Source organism: Ovis aries, chromosome 7, assembly GCF_016772045.2.
Source record: "Ovis aries strain OAR_USU_Benz2616 breed Rambouillet chromosome 7, ARS-UI_Ramb_v3.0, whole genome shotgun sequence".
NCBI classification, from domain to species: Eukaryota; Metazoa; Chordata; class Mammalia; order Artiodactyla; family Bovidae; genus Ovis; species Ovis aries.
In genome coordinates, this window is record NC_056060.1 from 2,333,824 (window position 1) to 2,353,592 (window position 19,769).

A 19,769-nucleotide genomic window follows, 5' to 3' on the forward strand; every position below is an offset into this window, starting at 1 on the left:
GACTTCATTTATTTGGTATATTTGTTTTGATGTTCATCCGTGTTGCTGTGTGTAACAATAGCTCACTCTTTTTATAGTTGGCAGTATTGCGCCGTATGCCTGTATCACCATTTCTTTATCCATACACCTGCAGATGAATGTTTGCGTTCTTTCCAGTGTTTGGGCTGTTATGAACAAAGCTGCTATGAACATTTGTGCTCTTGTCTTTGTACAGATACGCGCTTCTATTTTTCTTGGGTAAATACCTAGGAATAGAATGGCTGGATTTTTTGGTAGCTATATGTTTTGTGTTCTAGTTAATTAACTTCTGGCTATGCTCAGGCTTTGTTGCTATGCATGGGTTTTCTCTAGTTGCAGAGAGCGGGGCTTCCTCTCTAGCTGTGGCATGCAGGCTTCTCACTGTGGCGCTTCAGGAGTTGGCGGCTCTCAGGCTCTAAAGCACAGGCTCAGCAGCTGTGGCACCCAGGCTTAGCTGCTGCGCAGCATGTGGGATCTTCCTGGATCAGGGCTCGAACTCATGTCTCCTGCATTGGCAGGCAAATTCTTCACCACTGAGCCACCAGGAAAACCCTGTGTTTTATTTTTTAAAGAAACTGCCATACTATTCCAAAGTGGTTTGTTTCCCATCTTAGAATATGAAAATTCCAATTCCTTGGCTTGCTCTCTGATAATCTGTAAAATCGGTTAATTTTAGATTTAGACATACTGATCAGTATGTAGTGGCATCCCTTGGTGGATTTAAGATGCATTTTTTTAATGATGAATGATATTTAGCATTTTTATTGTATTTATTTGCCACCCATATAACTTCTTTGGTCAAGTGTCTATTCAAACTTTGACCAGATTAAAATATTTGGTTGGTTGTTTTCTTATATGGTATTTGAGGGTTATTCATATATTCTGGACATATCTTTTATCAGATATATGATTTGTAAATAGTTTCCCCCAGTCTGTGTTTTATCTTTTAAAAATGTCTTTGAAAGAACAAAAGTTCTTAGCTTGGATAAAATCCAATTTAGCAGTTTTTTCCTTTAATGATTTGTGCTTTTTGGTGTTATATCTTTAAAAAATCTTTGTCTAACCCAAGGTCACAAAGATATTCTTTGATGTATCCTTAGAGAAGTTCTATAGTTTTAGTTTTTATACTTAGGCAATGCCTATAATCCATTTTGAGTTAATTTTTTATATGGAGTGAGATAAGGTTTGGAATTATTTGCATTTGGCCATTCAGTTTCAGCACCATTTGTTGAAAAGCTCAGCTTTCCTCCAGTGTGTTAGCTTTTACCTTTGTCAAGAATCAGTTGTCCAAATATATATGGGTTTATTTTTAAACTATTTTGTAGCAGTGATCTATTTGTCCACATTTATGTCAGCATCACACTATCTTGTTTTCACAAGACAGCTTACTGTAGCTTTTTAATAAGTCTGTAAATCAGATTGCGGTAGCCCTCAAACACTTTCTTCTACTTAAAGTTGTTTTGGATATTTTAGTGCATTCCCATATGAAGCATCAGCTTGTTACTGTTTTAGAAAAAAATTATGCTGGGTTCCAGAAAAACATTTATTTCTGCTTTATTGACTGTGCCAAAGCCTTTGACTATGTGGATCACAACAAACTCTGAAAATTTTTGAAAGAGATGGGAATACCAGACCTCCTGACCTGCCTCCTGATAAATCTATATGTAGGTCAGGAAGCAACAGTTAGAATTGGACATGGAACAACAGACTGATTCCAAACAGGGAAAAGAGTACATCAAGGCTGTATCTTGTCACTCTGCTTATTTAACTTATATGCAGAGTACATCATGAGAAACTCTGGGCTGGAAGAAGCAAAAGCTGGAATCAAGATTGCCAGGAGAAATATCAATAACCTCAGATATGCAGATGACACCACCCTTATGTCAGAAAGCAAAGAAGAACAAAAGAGCCTCTTGATGTAAGTGAAAGAGGAGAGTAAAAAAGTTGGCGTAAAGCTCAACCTTCAGAAAACTAAGATCATGGCATCTGGTCCCATCACTTCATGGGAAATGGATGGGGAAACAAGGCTGACTTTATTTTTGGGGCCTCCAAAATCACTGCAGATGGTGATTGCAGCCATGAAATTAAAAGATGCTTACTCCTTGGAAGGAAAGTTATGACCAACCTAGACAGCATATTAAAAAGCAGAGACATTACTTTGCCAACAAAGGTCCATCTAGTCAAAGCTATGGTTTTTCCAGTGGTCATGTATGGATGTGAGAGTTGGACTATAAAGAAAAGTGAGTGCCAAAGAATTGATGCTTTTGAACTGTGGTGTTGGAGAAGACTCTTGAGAGTCCCTTGGACTGTGAGGAGATCCAACTAGTCCATCCTAAAGGAAATCAGTCCTGAATATTCATTGGAAGGATGGATGCTGAAACTGAAACTCCAATACTTTGGCCATCTGATGCGAAGCACTGACTCATTTGAGAAGACCCTGATGCTAGGAAAGATTGAAGGCAGGAGGAGAAGGGGATGACAGAGGGTGAGATGGTTGGATGGCATTACCGACTTGATAGACATGAGTTTGAGTAAACTCCAGGAGTTGGTGATGGACAGGGAGGCCTGGCGTGCTACAGTCCATGGGGTCGCAAAGAGTTGGACATGACTGAGCGACTGAACTCAACTGAACTGAACTGATGCTGATAAGAGGAGAATTGTTATCTTATTTCTACTGAGTTTTCTCATCCCTGAACACAGTATATGTTTTCATTTGTTTAAGTGTTTAATTTTCTCAGAAATATCCTTTTATAGTGTTAGGATTTTTAAACAACTTGGAGTAGGATAATTTTCTTTCTTTCTTAGGCATGTTTTGTTAGCTGTTTGCAGCTAATTGCGGTGAAAAGTGAGGTCAAAATGAAAATGAAACATAGCACTTCAACTCACCCCTCACTGGCCTGAGCTAATCAAATGTTCCCAGCCAACTGTAACAGGGCCAGGGAGGACAATTATGAGACATCCCTGGAAAGGAAGGAAACCAGAAATATCTGATGAAATCATTGTTGACTGACATACTATCTTTTGTTGCCTACACAACAGTCATTCTCCACCCTTTTTCAGTTGCTATGAGAACATAAATTTAGTCCATTTTCTGCTAGGTGACCACCTTGTTCAACATGGACCAGACCTTCCACGCTCGTCGTTCAGTCGCTCGGCTGTGTCCTTCTCTTGTGGCCCCATGACTGCAGCACGCCAGGCTTCCCTGTCCTTCATTATCTCCCAGCGCTTGCTCAAACGCATGTCTGTTGAATTGGTGATGCCATCCAACCATCTCATCCTTTGCCATGGTAATCCCATTTTTCTTTGCTGGTTATTGGTTTAGCCATGTTGTGACTAGGATACATAAGCATATATATTTCTGGAACTTCTAGGAAAGTTTATCTTAAAAAGAAACATCAGACAGGAGACTCTTATCTTGTCTTTATCTCAGGCTTTGTAATGATTTTCTTACTTAGGCCTACAACCAAAATGGTAGTGTCAAGCCCTAAGGAGGCAGGCTGGTAAGGTGAACAGATTCTGCATGACGGACAAGATTGGTATACAATGTTGAAATAATCAATCCTGGAATCACCCTATCCTGTGACTTTGTGCTACCTTAGATAAGAAATGTCCTTATTTGGGGCCTTTTTTTTTTTCTTTCTTTTTAACTTGGGTTTCCTGTTACTTGAAGTTAAAAGCATCTAGCTGTTAGTGCTGACTGTTAAGGATAATCCAAGAATTGTACTAAGTACTTCATTTGCATAAAGGTAATGTAGTCTAACTGAATTTCTATAATATTAATAACAATGTGGATCAGGAAGATCCCCTGGAGAAGGAAATGGCAACCCACTCCACTGTTCTTACCTGGAAAATCCCATGGACAGAGGAGCCTGGTGTGCTACAGTCCATGGGGTCACTGAAAGTCGGACATGACTGAGCAGGGGCACACACATAGGGAAGTTAAGTCCTTCCACAGATCATGACTATACAACAGCAAAATCAAACACTAAAACTTCAGGTCTGTCTACACTAAGTTCAACTTGAAATCATTTGTAAATATTCCATATCTTCTCTAATTTTAATTTTTTTCCCAAAGCATATGTATAAAGTAGAATTGCAGTGTTTCACCATAAGCAACAAAAATTTCTCAGTCAGTTCAGTTCAGTTCAGTCACTCAGTCATGTCCGACTCTTTGCGACCCCATGAATTGCAGCATGCCAGGCCTCCCTGTCCATCACCAACTCCCAGAGTTCACTCAGACTTGCGTCCATCAAGTCAGTGATGCCATCCAGCCATCTCATCCTCGGTCGTCCTCTTCTCCTGCCCCCAATCCCTACCAGCATCAGAGTCTTTTCCAATGAGTCAACTCTTCGCATGAGGTGGCCAGGCCAAAGTACTGGAGTTTCAGCTTTAGCATCATTCCCTCCAAAGAAATCCCAGGGCTGATCTCTTTCAAATGGACTGGTTGAATCTCTTTGCAGTCCAACGGACTCTCAAGAGTCTTCTCCAACACCACAGTTCAAAAGTATCATTCTTCGGCGCTCAGCTTTCTTCACAGTCCAACTCTCACACCCATACATGACTACTGGGAAAACCACAGCCTTGACTAGATGGACCTTTGTTGGCAAAGTAATGTCTCTGCTTTTGAATATGCCATCTAGGTTGATTATAACTTTCCTTCCAAGGAGTAAGTGTCTTTTAATTTCATGGCTGCAGTCACCATCGGCAGTGATTTTGGAGCCCAGAAAAATAAAGTCAGCCACTGTTTCCACTGTTTCCCCATCTATTTGCCATAAAGTGATGGGACCAGATGCCATGATCTTTGTTTTCTGAATGTTGAGCTTTAAGCTAACTTTTTCACTCTCCACTTTCACTTACATCAAGAGGCTCTTTAGTTCTTCTTTGCTTTCTGCCATAAGGGTGGTGTCATCTGCATATCTGAGGTTATTGATATTTCTCCCAGCAATCTTGATTCCAGCTTGTGCTTTTTCCAGCCCAGCATTTCTCATGATGTACTCTGCATATAAGTTAAATAAGCAGGGTGATAATATACAGCCTTGACATACTCCTTTTCCTATTTGGAACCAGTCTGTTGTTCCATGTCCAGTTCTAACGGTTGTTTTCTGACCTGCATATAGGTTTCTCAAGAGGCAGATCAGGTGGTCTGGTATTCCCATCTCTTTCAGAATTTTCCACAGTTTATTGTGATCCGCACAGTCAAAAGCTTTGGGATAGTCAAGAAAGCAGAAATAGATGTTTTTCTGGAACTCTCTTGCTTTTTCCATGATCCAGCAGATGTTGGCAATTTGATCTCTGGTTCCTCTGCCTTTTCTAAAACCAGCATGAGCATCTGGAAGTTCACGGTTCATGTATTGCTGAAGCCTGGCTTAGAGAATTTGGGCATTACTTTACTAGCATGTGAGATGAGTGCAATTGTGCGGTAGTTTGAGCATTCTTTGGCATTGCCTTTCTTTGGGATTGGAATGAAAACTGACCTTTTCCAGTCCTGTGGCCACTGCTGAGTTTTCCAAATTTGCTGGCATATTGAATGCAGCACTTTCACAGCATCATCTTTTGGGATTTGAAATAGCCCAACAGGAATTCCATCACCTCAACTAGCTTTGTTCGTAGTGATGCTTTCTAAGGCCCACTTGACTTCACATTCCAGGATATCTGGCTCTAGGTGAGTGATCACACCATTGTGATTATCTTGGTCATGAAGCTCTTTTTTGTGCAGTTCTTCTGTGTATTCTTGCCACCTCTTCTTAATATCTTCTCCTTCTGTTAGGTCCATACCATTTCTGTCCTTTATCGAGCCCATGTTTATACAAAAATGTTAGATAATGAAGAATCTGATTAACCTTATAATTTATTGATCTATAATATAGGTAAATATCCTCTTTTATCTCAACAAACATATTCCATACTCTAACTAGGTACTGCTGCTGCTGCCAAGTTGCTTCAGTCTTGTTTGACTCTTTGCATCCCCATCACTATAGCCCACCAATTTTCTCTGACCATGGGATTCTCCAGACAAGAATAATGGGTGGGTTGCCCTTTCCTTCTCCAAGTAGGACTATGAATATTTTGGCATTTATTCCAAAAGAAAAGTAAGAAGGAAAAAAGAAGCACACATCAGATCAATGCTTGATATTTACATCTTATGTCAAACTCACAGCAATCACATAAAATGAATATTAAACATACCCATTTTATGGATGGGAACATGAATCTGGGAAGGCAAAGTAAGTAGTCAAGTCACAAACCCTATAAATGATGGAGCCAATAAACAGTGGAATAAAGAAGTTATGGAGGGAGATTAAATCTGTGTCTGACCCTACATAAAATGTTTTCAGTTTCATCACAATATATTTGGTGAATTCAAATATTATCTTCTATTTATGATTTGTCCTGGAAGGAAGCTAGGCCTCAATCAGCTGGGCCTAGTTTCCCTTACCTCATTGATTATTGCTAGCATTACCTTGGACCAGTTTTAACCTCATCCAGCCAGTTTCCTCATTTGTATCTGAGGTAATATAACTACTTCATATGGTTTCATGAGGATTGGAAAAATAAAGAGTGTGCCCCTGGGGACTTAATAAATTGTGGGCATTATTATTGCACAGCTAAGGAATTTAGGATACACAGAAAGCAACATAGTATTAATAGAAAATATCCACACAATTCACCGGTAACCATGCCAGGACCAGGGTACAGGACCCATTTCTGCTTATCAAGAACTCTTTCTAGCAGCCAATCAAACGGACTCAAGTTCAGTTCAGTTCAGTCGCTCAGCCGTGTCTGACTTTGTGACTCCATGGACTGCAGCACGCCAGGCCTCCCTGTCCATCACCAACTCCTGGAGTTTACTCAAACTCATGTCCTTCGAGTCGGTGATGCCGTCCACCATCTCATCCTCTGTCATCCCCTTCTCCTCCTGCCCTCAATCTTTCCCAGCATCAGGGTCTTTTCAAATGAGTCAGCTCTTCACTTCAGGTGGCCAAAGTATTGGAGTTTCAGTTTCAGCATCCGTCCTTCCAGTGAATATTCAGGACTGATTTCCTTTCATGGACTGGTTGGATCTCCTCGCAGTGCAAGGGACTCTCAAGAGTCTTCTCCAACACCACAGTTTAAAAGTATCAGTTCTTTGGCGCTCAGCTTTCTTTATAGTCCAACTCTCACATCCATCCATACATGACTACTGCAAAAACCATAGCCTTGACGAGATGGACCTTTGTTGGCAAAGTAATGTCTCTGCTTTTTAACAGGCTGTCTAGGTTTGTCATAACTTTCCTTCCAAGGAGCAAGCATCTTTTAATTTCATGGCTGCAGTCACCGTCTGCAGTGATTTTGGAGCCCCCCAAAATAAAGTCTGACACTGTTTCCACTGTTTCCCCATCTATTTGCCATGAAGTGATGGGACCAGATACCATGATCTTAGTTTTCTGAGGGTTGAGCTTTAAGCCAATTTTTTCTCTCTCCTCTTTCACTTTCATCAAAAGGTTCTTTAGTTCTTCTTTGCTTTCTGCCATAAGGGTGGTGTCATCTGCATATCTGGGGTTATTGATATTTCTCCTGGCAATCTTGATTCCAGCTTGTGTTTCAGCCAGCCCAGGGTTTCTCATGATGTACTCTGCATATAAGTTAAATAAGCAGGGTGACATTATACAACTCCTTTCCCTATATGGAACCAGTCTGTTGTTCCATTACAGTTCTAACTGTTGCTTGCTGACCTGCATACAGATTTCTCAAGTTACTTTGCTAGTGTGTGAGATGAGTGCAACTGTGCGGTAGTTTGAGCATTCTTTGGCATTGCCTTTCTTAGGGATTGGAATGAAAATTGATCTTTTTCAGTCCTGGGGCCGCTGCTGAGATTTCCAAATTTGCTGGCATACTGAGTGCAGCACTTTCACAATATCATCTTTTAGGATTTGAAATAGCTCAGCTGGAATTCCATCATCTCCACTAGCTTTGTTCATAGTGATGCTTCCTAAGGCCCACTTGACTTTGCATTCCAGGGTATCTAACTCTATGTGAGTGATCACACCATTGTGATTATCTGGGTCATGAAAATCTTTTTTGTATTTCTTCTGTGTATTCTTGCAATCTCTTCTTACTATCTTTTCTTCTGTTAGGTCCATACCATTTCTGTCCTTTATTGCACCCATCTTTGCATGAAATGCTCCCTTGATATCCCTAATTTTCTTGAAGAGATCTCTAGTTTTTTCACATTTGTTTTCCCTATTGTTTTCCTCTATTTCTTTGCATTGATTGCTAAGGAAGGTTTTCTTATCTCTGCTTGTTATTCTTTGGAACTCTGCATTCAAATAGGTATATCTTTCCTTTTCTCCTTTGCCTTTTGCTTCTCTTCTATTCACAGCTATTTGTAAGGCCTCCTCACACAACCATTTTGCCCTTTTGTATTTCTTTTCCTTGGGGATGATCTTGCCTCCTATACAATGTCCTGTGTTCTATACAATACACCTGTGTTCTATTCCTGGGTTGGGAAGATCCCCTGGAGAAGGGAAAGGCTGCCCGCTCCAGTATCCTGGCCTGGAGAATCCCATGGACTGTATGTAGTCCATGGGGTCACAAAGAGTCAGATACGACTGAGTGACTTTCACTTCACTATACAATGTCATGTACCTCCGTCCATAGTTCTTCAGGCACTCTGTCTATCAGATATAATCCCTTGAATCTATTCATCACTTCCACTGTACAATTGTAAGGGATTTGATTTAGATCACACCTGAATGGTCTAGTGGTTTCCCCTACTTTCTTCAATTTACGTCTGAATTTGGCAATAAGGAGTTCATGATCTGAGCCACAGTCAGCTCCTGGTCTTGTTTTTGTTGACTGTATAGAGCTTCTTCATCTTTGGCTGCAAAGAATATAATCAATCTGATTTTGGTGTTGACCATCTGGTGATGCCCATGTGTAGAGTCTTCTCATGTGTTGTTGAAAGAGGGTGTTTGCTATGACCAATGCATTCTCTTGGCAAAACTCTGTTAGCCTTTGCCCTGCTTCATTCTATACTTCAGCCAAATTTTCCTGTTACTCCAGGTGTTTCTTGACTTTCTACTTTTGCATTCTAGTCCCCTATAATGAAAAAGACATCTTTTGGGGGTGTTAGTTCTAGAAGTGTTGCAGGAAGGCAGACCCCTTCCAGGGCCCGAAACTGGGCTCTTATCTAACATTCGGAAATTAATTGTCCGAGGAGACACATCTGCTGACAAAGCAAGAGATTTTATTGGGAAAGGGCATCCGGGTGGAGAGCAGTAGGGTAAGGGAACCCAGGAGAACTGCTCAGCCACGTGGCTCGCAATGTCGGGTTTTATGGTGATGGGATTAGTTTCCGGGTAGTCTTTGACCAATCATTCTAATTCAGAGTCTTTCCTGGTGGCGCACATATTGTTCAGCCAAGACGGATGCTAGCGAGAGGGATTCTGGGAAGTGGACGGACATGCAGTGTCTCCTTTAGACCTTTCCTGAACTCTTCCGGTTGGTGATGGCTTATTAATTCTGTATTCCTTATCAGGATCTCCTGTCATAAAACAACTCATGCAAATGGTTACTGTGGTACCTGGCCAGGGTGGGCAGTTTCAATCAATGTGCTTCCCCTAACAACTCCCCCTTGAGAGACTTCATACTCAAGATACTTCTTGGGAGTTGGGGTGAAGGTCTCTTTCTTCTGTAACCTCTTCCTGCTGTGCATGGGCATAGGCCTGCCTAGCAGAGCAGAAGTCTCTCTCTACCAGATCTCAATCAAGGTATTTTTTTGCCTGAAACCAGCATTCACCCTTGTAATAACGGCAATTTAGTTAGAAACTGTTGGCCCCTCTCAGAGATGAAATAGACAGGGGCCAAACAGGAGACCTAACAGGATAGTTATCTCTGGTCCCCAGAAACAGAAGGCAACATTTGGGGTGAGGGTTGCAGGGTTTGTGACCTATTTTGATTGGTTGGTGGTGAGGCAACAGAGCTGTGCTCTGGGGAATCTTGTCTTCAGTCTGAAGTTACCATCCTTTAGCTTGGGGGCGGGGGTGGGTGGGTGGGGAGAGTGAGGGGAGGACCCTCCAGTTCTGTAGAAGAACTCAAAGACATTGTTATGCATATTTCTTTGAGTAGGAACCAGGACTCTGTCTGGAGGTTGTACCAACCTTTGATTGTTTCTCTTGTTCCTGTATCCCCTCCCTTCCCTGATTATCAATTGTTTGAATCCACCCTTTGGAACTCAGGGAAGGTCAAGGAGGCTGAATGAAGCCTATATCCTACAGACAAGAAATGGACAACGCAGAACAGCTCTCTACTCCAGAGCCCCACAGAGTCCCACTCAGTTTTAATTTAGGGAACTAGGCAGCTATGACTTGATAACTTCCTGTGAAAATGGAGCATAGGACTGCCTCAGCTTGGGGTGTAGACACTGAATTGGAAGTATTTCTGAGTTCCAAGTTCTAGATCTGAGTCTTGTATGATTAAAATCTCAATCCCTTGGTCTGCCATTTTGGTGTAACAGACCCAATTAGAAGTAGTTGGAGGAGTGATAACTGGAATTTAGTAGACAAAATAAATCTCATTTCTTTTTAGAAGAATAGGCTTGAAACCCAGTCTGAACCTGGCACTTCAGGGAGACTTGTAGCCAGGTAGCCAATTGCCTAGTTTTATAAAAAATAAGGTTGTAGTTACTAGCTTCCAGCAGATATTGTTTTGAGAATGGTGGCATCCAAGCCTGACACAGCTCAGAAAACTCAAGTGTTCAGCAATACAAGGTCTAATCTGAAAGTACACCCATAGCATCACCTAGCTATTTCCCAGGATATCTGAACCATAGCTATTCTATTTTGACTTTTAATTGTAAACTTTTCCTTAATAGCCAAAGCAGATTTCACCATTAATGACATCAATTTCTCTAGGTATGAGAAGATGCAAGAATTGGGACTCATAACATCTTCTCCTGAAAGATCTAACTATCCGAAGGCCTGTTCTGCCAGTTTTCCCCAGAGCACAGAGTGCCTCATTCCTGATTTTCATGCTGAACTCCTTTCAGGGGTGTTGAAAGTCAACAGTTGCAGCAGCCATGATTTAATCTTTGTAGATATAGATGGCAAGTGTCAGTCTTTAGTTGGCAGAGCCCCTTTTTGCTCATAAACTTGACCATGATTTTGAGGGGGGCGTTTCATGACCATTTTATCCCGTGGTGCTGAGAACGTCCATTCTCAGGTTTGGCAAAGATTTTGTTGACAGGCCACTCAATGTGCTGTTACTGGACTAGGCCATAAAACGGTATCCAAAATTCTCTGGACCACCTGTCTTACTAGCCTCTTGGTCCAGGAAAATATTCCCTCTTGTTGCTTCTTCCCATATCTAGAGTTACACTGTTACCATCATCAATCTCATATGGGGCTATATATCATTCTATTAGAGGCCTCAGACACACATTTGACAGTGTAAGAAATAGCAGTTTTGTAAAACAAGTGAAATACAAATAACATAGCCAGGTGTATTAGTAAAGTCACAAGTAAGACTTAAGAGCTTCCATTAGATATAGCCCAGTCATCTTAGATGTATCTCAGGTCATCTGACTTAGTCAGCTCTGTAGAATCTTTATCTTCCAGGGAAATTATATATTGGCACCACCATCTATAAGGCACATAGCCCAGTTTTTTAGTGTTACTAGACTGATTATTCTTAGTATGATTTAATTGTTTCCAACACAGAGGAGACTTTAAACCTAAATTACCATAGCCTGGTGTTATCTATATAAATCCATCCCATAATTCTGGGAGATTTTTTTCCTCCTTTGCTGAAACTTTTCTTGTTGCTCTGACTGAGCTTGGATAATAGGAAAAAAGCTCAAATTAATGGCCAGAGTCAGAGCAGGCATTATTAATTGGCCCGGTGAGGGGATCCCATCTAGTAATATCACAGTGACCCGAATATGCCTGTAATTTTTTTTTTTAAGTAAATTTCCTCAGAGCCAACCAGTTAGAGTCTTGTAGTAGAGAAATTTACCAAGGTAACCCAGAACTAGACACAGGTAATTGGCCACAAACACACAACTGAATTGATTTCTAAAACTAGCATAGAATCAGGCCTATGATAGAGAAGCATTTGATTTATATGCAAAGGTCTAAGAAGTCAAGAAAACATAAATGATCAGACAAATCAGGTCCAGCATCTTGGGCAAGCTGTCTACCTCTGATGTCGTCGTCTTCTCATCCTGGCGTAGTGTAGTTTCTCCTGATAAAAAAAGCCCTTCCATCCAAGTTGGAGACAATCCCTTAAATTATATCTTTTTCTAGTCCTGGTTGCAGATCATGAGACATCCTGATCTTCATCCAAAGATAGATTACTGAGATGAGCTTCAGAAACAAACTTAGGGTGTTTTTAAGAATTCAATTAAATTTTACATTAATATCACATAACAGGAAAGAACTATCTAAGAGATGAGTCTTACTAGATGCAGACCTTCATTAACAAACTGGGATTTAACATTTTTGAAATATCTTTTTCTCCCTAAAGTGACCCTCATTTTTATCAAATATAACCAAATTAAGGCTAGTTTGTTTGCAAAATAGGTCTGTTCTCACTGATTTTGGTCTGATGATTTATATAACCATAATTGATTATAGACTTTTTATTTTGCTGAAACATTTATAGAGTCTCAGACTGAACTTTTAAAATAAAACAGGGCTGGGAAACTCACACCAAAGGCTTATCACAGATTTTGCCTAACAAATTTAGGTGAATTCTTCCCTTTTTAAGGTCTCAAAAAGTTCTTGAGATTTTTGAACCCGTGAGATAACCTTCCTAACTCATTTGATAAACTTACTAGAAACCTAAGAATTTCCAATTTTTGGAGGAGTCAGAGAGAAAATTTAGTTGTTTTGTTTATAGCTTTTAATTTTACCAAAGTATTGTCATAATTAGTTTGAGAGGAAGGTTTTCCCTACTCCCTGAAAACCTAAGATTCAAACCCATAACTTTTCAGATAGAAACCATGAAAATTATAAGCACATTCGCTGGTTCATTCAGTCCTTTTGTTAACTTTTGTGAAGTCATCAGGTTTTCCACTGGAATACCAGGACATATCAGAATGTTAAGAACTCCATATAATTTCTAGGGTATCTGTATTAGTAATTTTACCATACATTATAACATGAGTGGATTTATTACTCATTTCTAATCTTTTTCATGTAATTTAACCAACCAAATAAACACAGTTTAATATCCCTCTTTGGGATGTTTCAGGGGCCCTCTGAAGCACCCTAAAGTTAGCTAGAGGTCAAAGGAACTTCAAAATAATTCGATTTAGGAAGTTTTATCAAAAAGATCAATTAAAAGCATTCAGAACATTTGGTCAAATTTAGTCAGTGTTGATGGGTGTATCATTTAGCTTGTTGATATGTCACAATAATACCAAGGCTCAAGGTCTAGTGAAAGTCATCTCCGCCATCTTGGGCCTAGTTGACTCTAACCAGTTTTCTTATGGCTATGTCATTCCTAACAAAATCCATTTATCTAACTAATTGTAATCCAATTTTAGAAAATCCTGATCATGCATAACTCTTTAGTATTTTTCACAACTTTTTCTTTCTTTCTTTCTTTCTTTTTAATACTGAAAACACACTTCCTACTTTCCTTTAGCAACCAAGAACTAACTTTTATATTAGCATTTTATAGATTGGTGAGCATAAATACAACTGATAATTTCTAAAACCCTTGTTTTCTTAGAACATTTTAGGATGGCACCAAACATTATTCATTTATAGTCCCAAAAGTTTCGCTGTAAAAGGAAATTAGCGTTTAGTAGTAAATGTTTCAAAATCTTATTTTATTTGGAAATGACCTAACTATTCAATAGACTTCCAGCACTTAACACACTTAGCACAACCCTTAGAAATTTAAGTTATGCCAATCTGGAGAGACTATTTTAGACAGATATTTCTAAACTCTATTTCTTAATAGAGTTTATATAAAAGCTCATATCTCATTTACATTTTTTTAGAAATTTCTTCACTTGAGGTAATTTCCTTGTTGACAAACTTGTAAAAGATATATTTCAGTTCAGTTCAGTTCAGTTGCTCAGTCGTGTCCAACTCTTTGCGACCCCATGAATCGCAGCATGCCAGGCCTCCTTGTCCATCACCAACTCCCGGAGTTCACCCAGACCCACGTCCATCGAGTCCGTGATGCCATCCAGCCATCTCATCCTCTGTCATCCCCTTCTCCTCCTGCCCCCAATCCCTCCCAGCATCAGAGTCTTCTCCAATGAGTCAACTCTTCGCAGGAGGTGGCCAAAGTACTGGAGTTTCAGCTTTAGCATCAGTCCTTCCAAAGAAATCCCATGGCTGATCTCCTTCAGAATGGACTGGTTGGATCTCCTTGCAGTCCAAGGGACTCTCAAGAGTCTTCTCCAACACCGCAGTTCAAAAGCATCAATTCTTTGGTGCTCAGCCTTCTTCACAACTTATATTAAACCTAGGTATAATGAACATATTCTATTTAGTGTTAATTACTCTAAGACATGTCTATATTAGATAGGTCAACAAACAAACATTAATATCAGGTATTTAATACTGAATATTTCCTAGTTCACATGAACCTGGAATTTATTGTTTACGTTAGAATTATTTGATTTGTAAGTGCTCACCTGACCTGCCTCTTGAGAAATCTGTATGCAGGTCAGGAAGCAACAGTTAGAACTGGACATGAAACAACAGACTGGTTCCAAATAGGAAAAGGAGTCCGTCAAGGCTGTATATTGTCACCCTGCTTATTTAACTTCTATGCAGAGTACATCATGAGAAACGCTGGACTGGAAGAAACACAAGCTGGAATCAAGATTGCTGGGAGAAATATCAATAACCTCAGATATGCAGATGACACCACCCTTATGGCAGAAAGTGAAGAGGAGCTAAAAAGCCTCTTGATGAAAGTGAAAGTGGAGAGTGAAAAGGTTGGCTTAAAGCTCAACATTCAGAAAACGAATATCATGGCATCCGGTCCCATCACTTCATGGAAAATAGATGGGGAAACAGTGGAAACAGTGTCAGACTTTATTTTTTTAGGCTCCAAAATCACTGCAGATATTGACTGCAGCCATGAAATTAAAAGACACTTACTCCTTGGAAGAAAAGTTATGACCAACCTAGACAGTATATTCAAAATCAGAAACATTACTTTGCCGACTAAGGTCCGTCTAGTCAAGGCTATGGTTTTTCCTGTGGTCGTGTATGGATGTGAGAGTTGGACTGTGAAGAAGGCTAAGTGCTGAAGAATTGATGCTTTTGAAGTGTGGTGTTGGAGAAGACTCTTGAGAGTCCCTTGGACTGCAAGGAGATCCAACCAGTCTATTCAGAAGGAGATCAGCCCTGGGATTTCTTTGGAGGGAATGATGCTAAAGCTGAAACTCCAGTACTTTGGCCACCTCCTGCGAAGAGTTGACTCATTGGAGAAGACTCTGATGCTGGGAGGGATTGGGGACAGGAGGAGAAGGGGATGACAGAGGATGAGAGGGCTGGATGGCATCACTGACTCGATGGACGTGGGTCTGGGTGAACTCCGGGAGTTGGTGATGGACAGGGAGGCCTGGCGTGCTCAGATTCATGGGGTCACAAAGAGTCAGACACGACTGAGCAACTGAACTGAACTGGACCTTTTTTTAAGCCAAATAAATAGAGCTCATTTACAAATTAACCTCAAAAATATTACCCAGAGACAAAGACATACCAAGACATATTTCGACAGACACTGCAAAATCTAGCTTCCAGTCTTTTTTCCCTTTTTCCTCAGTGTCAGGAGTTAGAGATGGTCTAGATAAGTGTTCCTGAAAGCCCTGGTCTCAAGGCACAGGGAAAGAAAATCAAGTTCTAACAAAATGGTGGCAGGTCTAAACCAAATGTTGGCCAAACGAAGCAAAATGGCCATCAAAAATCACAACACAGAACACAGAGTTAACACACGCACATATAAACTTGGCAGTCCTCATCAACGTGAAAGTGAAAGTGAAGTCACTCAGTCGTGTCCGACTCTTTGCGACCCGTGGACTGTAGCCCACCAAGCTCCTCCATCCATGGGATTCTCCAGGCAAGAATACTGGAGTGTGTTACCATTTTTCCTTCTCCAGTGGATCTTCCCGACCTAGGGATCGAAACCATGTCTCCCACATTGCAGCCAGACCCTTTAACCTCTGCGCCACCAGGGAAGCCCTTAAATACAAGAATACAGTCTCTCAGAAGACCTCAAAGATTTCAAGGAAGGAAAGGAAGCCAGGTTGAAAGAAGAAGGGGGAGGAAGTGGGAGAGGGGGGTGAAAGGGGTGGCCTTACAGATGTCTCCTGCCACCTACAGATACCCAGGAGTTATGGGACTTTCCCCTGGGCATCCAGAGAAGGGAGGACTGGAATTTGGCCCTACCAGAAATCAGACCAGACCAGAACCAGAATTTGAGTTCTTTGCCAAGAGGAGGTGATCAGTCTCCAATCCTTAGGTCAGGCTGAAGGCCCTTCAACCAGATTCCTGGTTCCAGGACCAGGGGACTAGAAAAACAGGGAAGGATAGGAAGGGTTAAGGAGAGGAGAGAGAGAGGGAAGGGGAGAGAGGTCAATAAAGTCTCTTGTTCCTTACCTGTTCCAGGCACTCTGGCCAGTTGTCCACGTCAGGAGGAGACCAGGGACAAAAGGGTCCCAGTTGTGGCCGCTGGGTCTGGTCCATTGGCAGGCAAGCTGGCTCCTTAGTACCCCGAGTGGTCAGGATGTCAGTTTCAGTGAAGAAGAGTCCCCGCCAGAGTCGCCATTTGTTGCAGAAAGGTGGACCCCTTCCAGGGCCTGAAACTGGGCTCTTGTCTAACACTCGGAAATGAATTGTCCAAGGAGACACATCTGCTGACAAAGCAAGAGATTTTATTGGAAAAGGGCATCTGAGTGGGGAGCAGTAGGGTAAGGGAACCCAGGAGAACTGCTCAGCCACGTGGCTTGCAATGTTGGGTTTTATGGTGATGGGATTAGTTTCCGGGTAGTCTTTGACCAATCATTCTAATTCAGAGTCTTTCCTGGTGGCGCACATATCGCTCAGCCAAGATGGATGCTAGCGAGAGGGATTCTGGGAAGTGGACTGACATGCAGTGTCTCCTTTAGACCTTTCCCGAATTCTTCCGGTTGGTGATGGCTTATTAATTCTGTATTCCTTATCAGGATCTCCTGTCATAAAACAACTCATGCAGATGGTTACTGTGGTGCCTGGCCAGGGTGGGCGGTTTCAATCAGTGTGCTTCCCCTAACAGAAGGTCTTGTAGGTCTTCATAGAACCGTTCAACTTCAGCTTCTTCAGCATTACTGGTCTGGTCATAGACTTGGTTTAGTGTGACACTGAATGGTTTGCCTTGTAAATGAACAGCAATCATTCTGTCATTTTTGAGATTGCATCCAAGTACTGCATTTCGGACTCTTGTTGACTCTGATGGCTACTCCATTTCTTATAAGGGTTCCATGAATCAAGGCAAATTGGAAGTGGTTAAACAAGAGATGGCAAGGGTGAACATCGACATTCTAGGAATCAGGGAACACAAATGGACTGGAATGGGTGAATTTAACTCAGATGACCATTATATTTACTACTGCGGGCAGGAATCCCTCAGAAGAAATGGAATAGCCATCACGGTCAACAAAAGAGTCCGAAATGCAGTACTTGGATGCAATCTCAAAAACGACAGAATGATCTCTGTTCGTCTCCAAGGCAAACCATTCAATAACACAGTTATCCAAGTCTATGCCCCAACCAGTAACGCTGAAGAAACTGAAGTTGAACGGGTCTATGAAGACCTACAAGACCTTTTAGAACTAACACCCAAAAAAGATGTCCTTTTCATTATAGGGGACTGGAATGCAAAATTAGAAAGTCAAGAAACACCTGGAGTAACAGGCAAATTTGGCCTTGGAATGCAGAATGAAGCAGGGCAAAGACTAATAGAGTTTTGCCAAGAAAATGCACTGGTCATAGCAAACACCCTCTTCCAACAACACAAGAGAAGACTCTACACATGGACATCACCAGATGGTCAACACCAAAATCAGATTGGTTATATTCTTTGCAGCCAAAGATGAAGAAGCTCTATACAGTCAGCAAAAACAAGACCAGGAGCTGACTGTGGCTCAGATCATGAACTCCTTATTACCAAATTCAGACTCAAATTGAAGAAAGTAGGGAAAACCGCTAGACCATTCAGGTATGAACTAAATCAAATCCCTTATGATTATACAGTGGAAGTCAGAAGTAGATTTAAGGGCCTAGATCTGATAGATAGAGTGCCTGATGAACTATGGAATGAGGTTCGTGACATTGTACAGGAGACAGGGATCAAGACCATCCCCATGGAAAAGAAATGCAAAAAAGCAAAATGGCTGTCTCAGAAGGCCTTACAAATAGCTGTGAAAAGAAGAGAGGCGAAAAGCAAAGGAGAAAAGGAGAGATATAAGCATCTGAATGCAGAGTTCCAAAGAATAGCAAGAAGAGATAAGAAAGCCTTCTTCAGCGATCAATGCAAAGAAATAGAGGAAACAACAGAATGGGAAAGACTAGAGATCTCTTCAAGAAAATTAGAGATACCAAGGGAACATTTCATGCAATGATGGGCTCGATAAAGGACAGAAAGGTCTGGACCTAACAGAAGCAGCAGATATTAAGAAGAGGTGGCAAGAATACACGGAAGAACTGTACAAAAAAAATCTTCATGACCCAGATAATCATGATGATGTGATCACTAATCTAGAGCCAGACATCTTGGAATGTGAAGTCAAGTGGGCCTTGGAAAGCATCACTATGAACAAAGCTAGTGGAAGTGATGGAATTTCAGTTGAGCTGTTTCAAATCGTGAAAGATGATGCTGTGAAAGTGCTGCACTCAATATGACAGCAAATTTGGAAAACTCAGCAGTGGCCACAGGACTGGAAAAGGTCAGTTTTCATTCCAATCCCAAAGAAAGGCAATGCCAAAGAATGCTCAAACTACCGCACAATTGTACTCATCTCACATGCTAGTAAAGTAATGCTCAAAATTCTCTAAGTCAGGCTTCAGCAATACGTGAACCGTGAACTCCCTGATGTTCAAGCTGGTTTTAGAAAAGGCAGAGGAACCAGAGATCAAATTGCCAACATCAGCTGGATCATGGAAAAAGCAAGAGAGTTCCAGAAAAACATCTATTTCTGCTTTCTTGACTATGCCAAAGCCTTTGACTGTGTGGATCACAATAAACTGTGGAAAATTCTGAAAGAGATGGGAATACAGACCACCTGACCTGCCTCTTGAGAAATCTGTATGCAGGTCAGGAAGCAACAATTAGAACTGGACATGGAACAATAGACTGGTTCCATATAGGAAAAGGAGTACGTCAAGGCTGTATATTATCACCCTGCTTCAAGAAGGCTCTTTAGTTCCTCTTCACTTTCTGCCATAAGGGTAGTGTCATCTGCATAGAGTCATAGTGCCTTTTCCATGATCCAGCAGATGTTGGCAATTTGAATGTGGAATGAAGCAGGGCAAAGGCTAATAGAGTTTTTCCAAGAGAACACACTGGTCATAGCAAACACCCTCTTCCAACAACACAAGAGAAGACTCTACACATGGACATCACCAGATGGTCAACACTGAAATCAGATTGATTATATTCTTTGCAGCCAAAGATGGAGAAGCTCTATACAGTCAACAAAAACATGACCAGGAGCTGACTGTGGCTCAGATCATGAACTCCTTATTACCACAGACTCAAACTGAAGA

The 19,769-nt window shown here is 41.2% G+C and overlaps 1 long non-coding RNA gene across 1 annotated transcript; it reads right to left on the reverse strand.

Annotated features, from left to right (window-relative positions):
• Window positions 1-13,810: 13,810 nt before the first annotated feature.
• Window positions 13,811-19,272, reverse strand: LOC132660146 (uncharacterized). The gene is made up of 2 exons (XR_009601393.1): window positions 16,626-19,272; window positions 13,811-14,478 (listed from the first exon to the last, which is right to left on the reverse strand). It is a non-coding gene; the product is annotated as an uncharacterized LOC132660146 (long non-coding RNA).
• Between the last annotated feature and the right edge of the window lie 497 nt (window positions 19,273-19,769).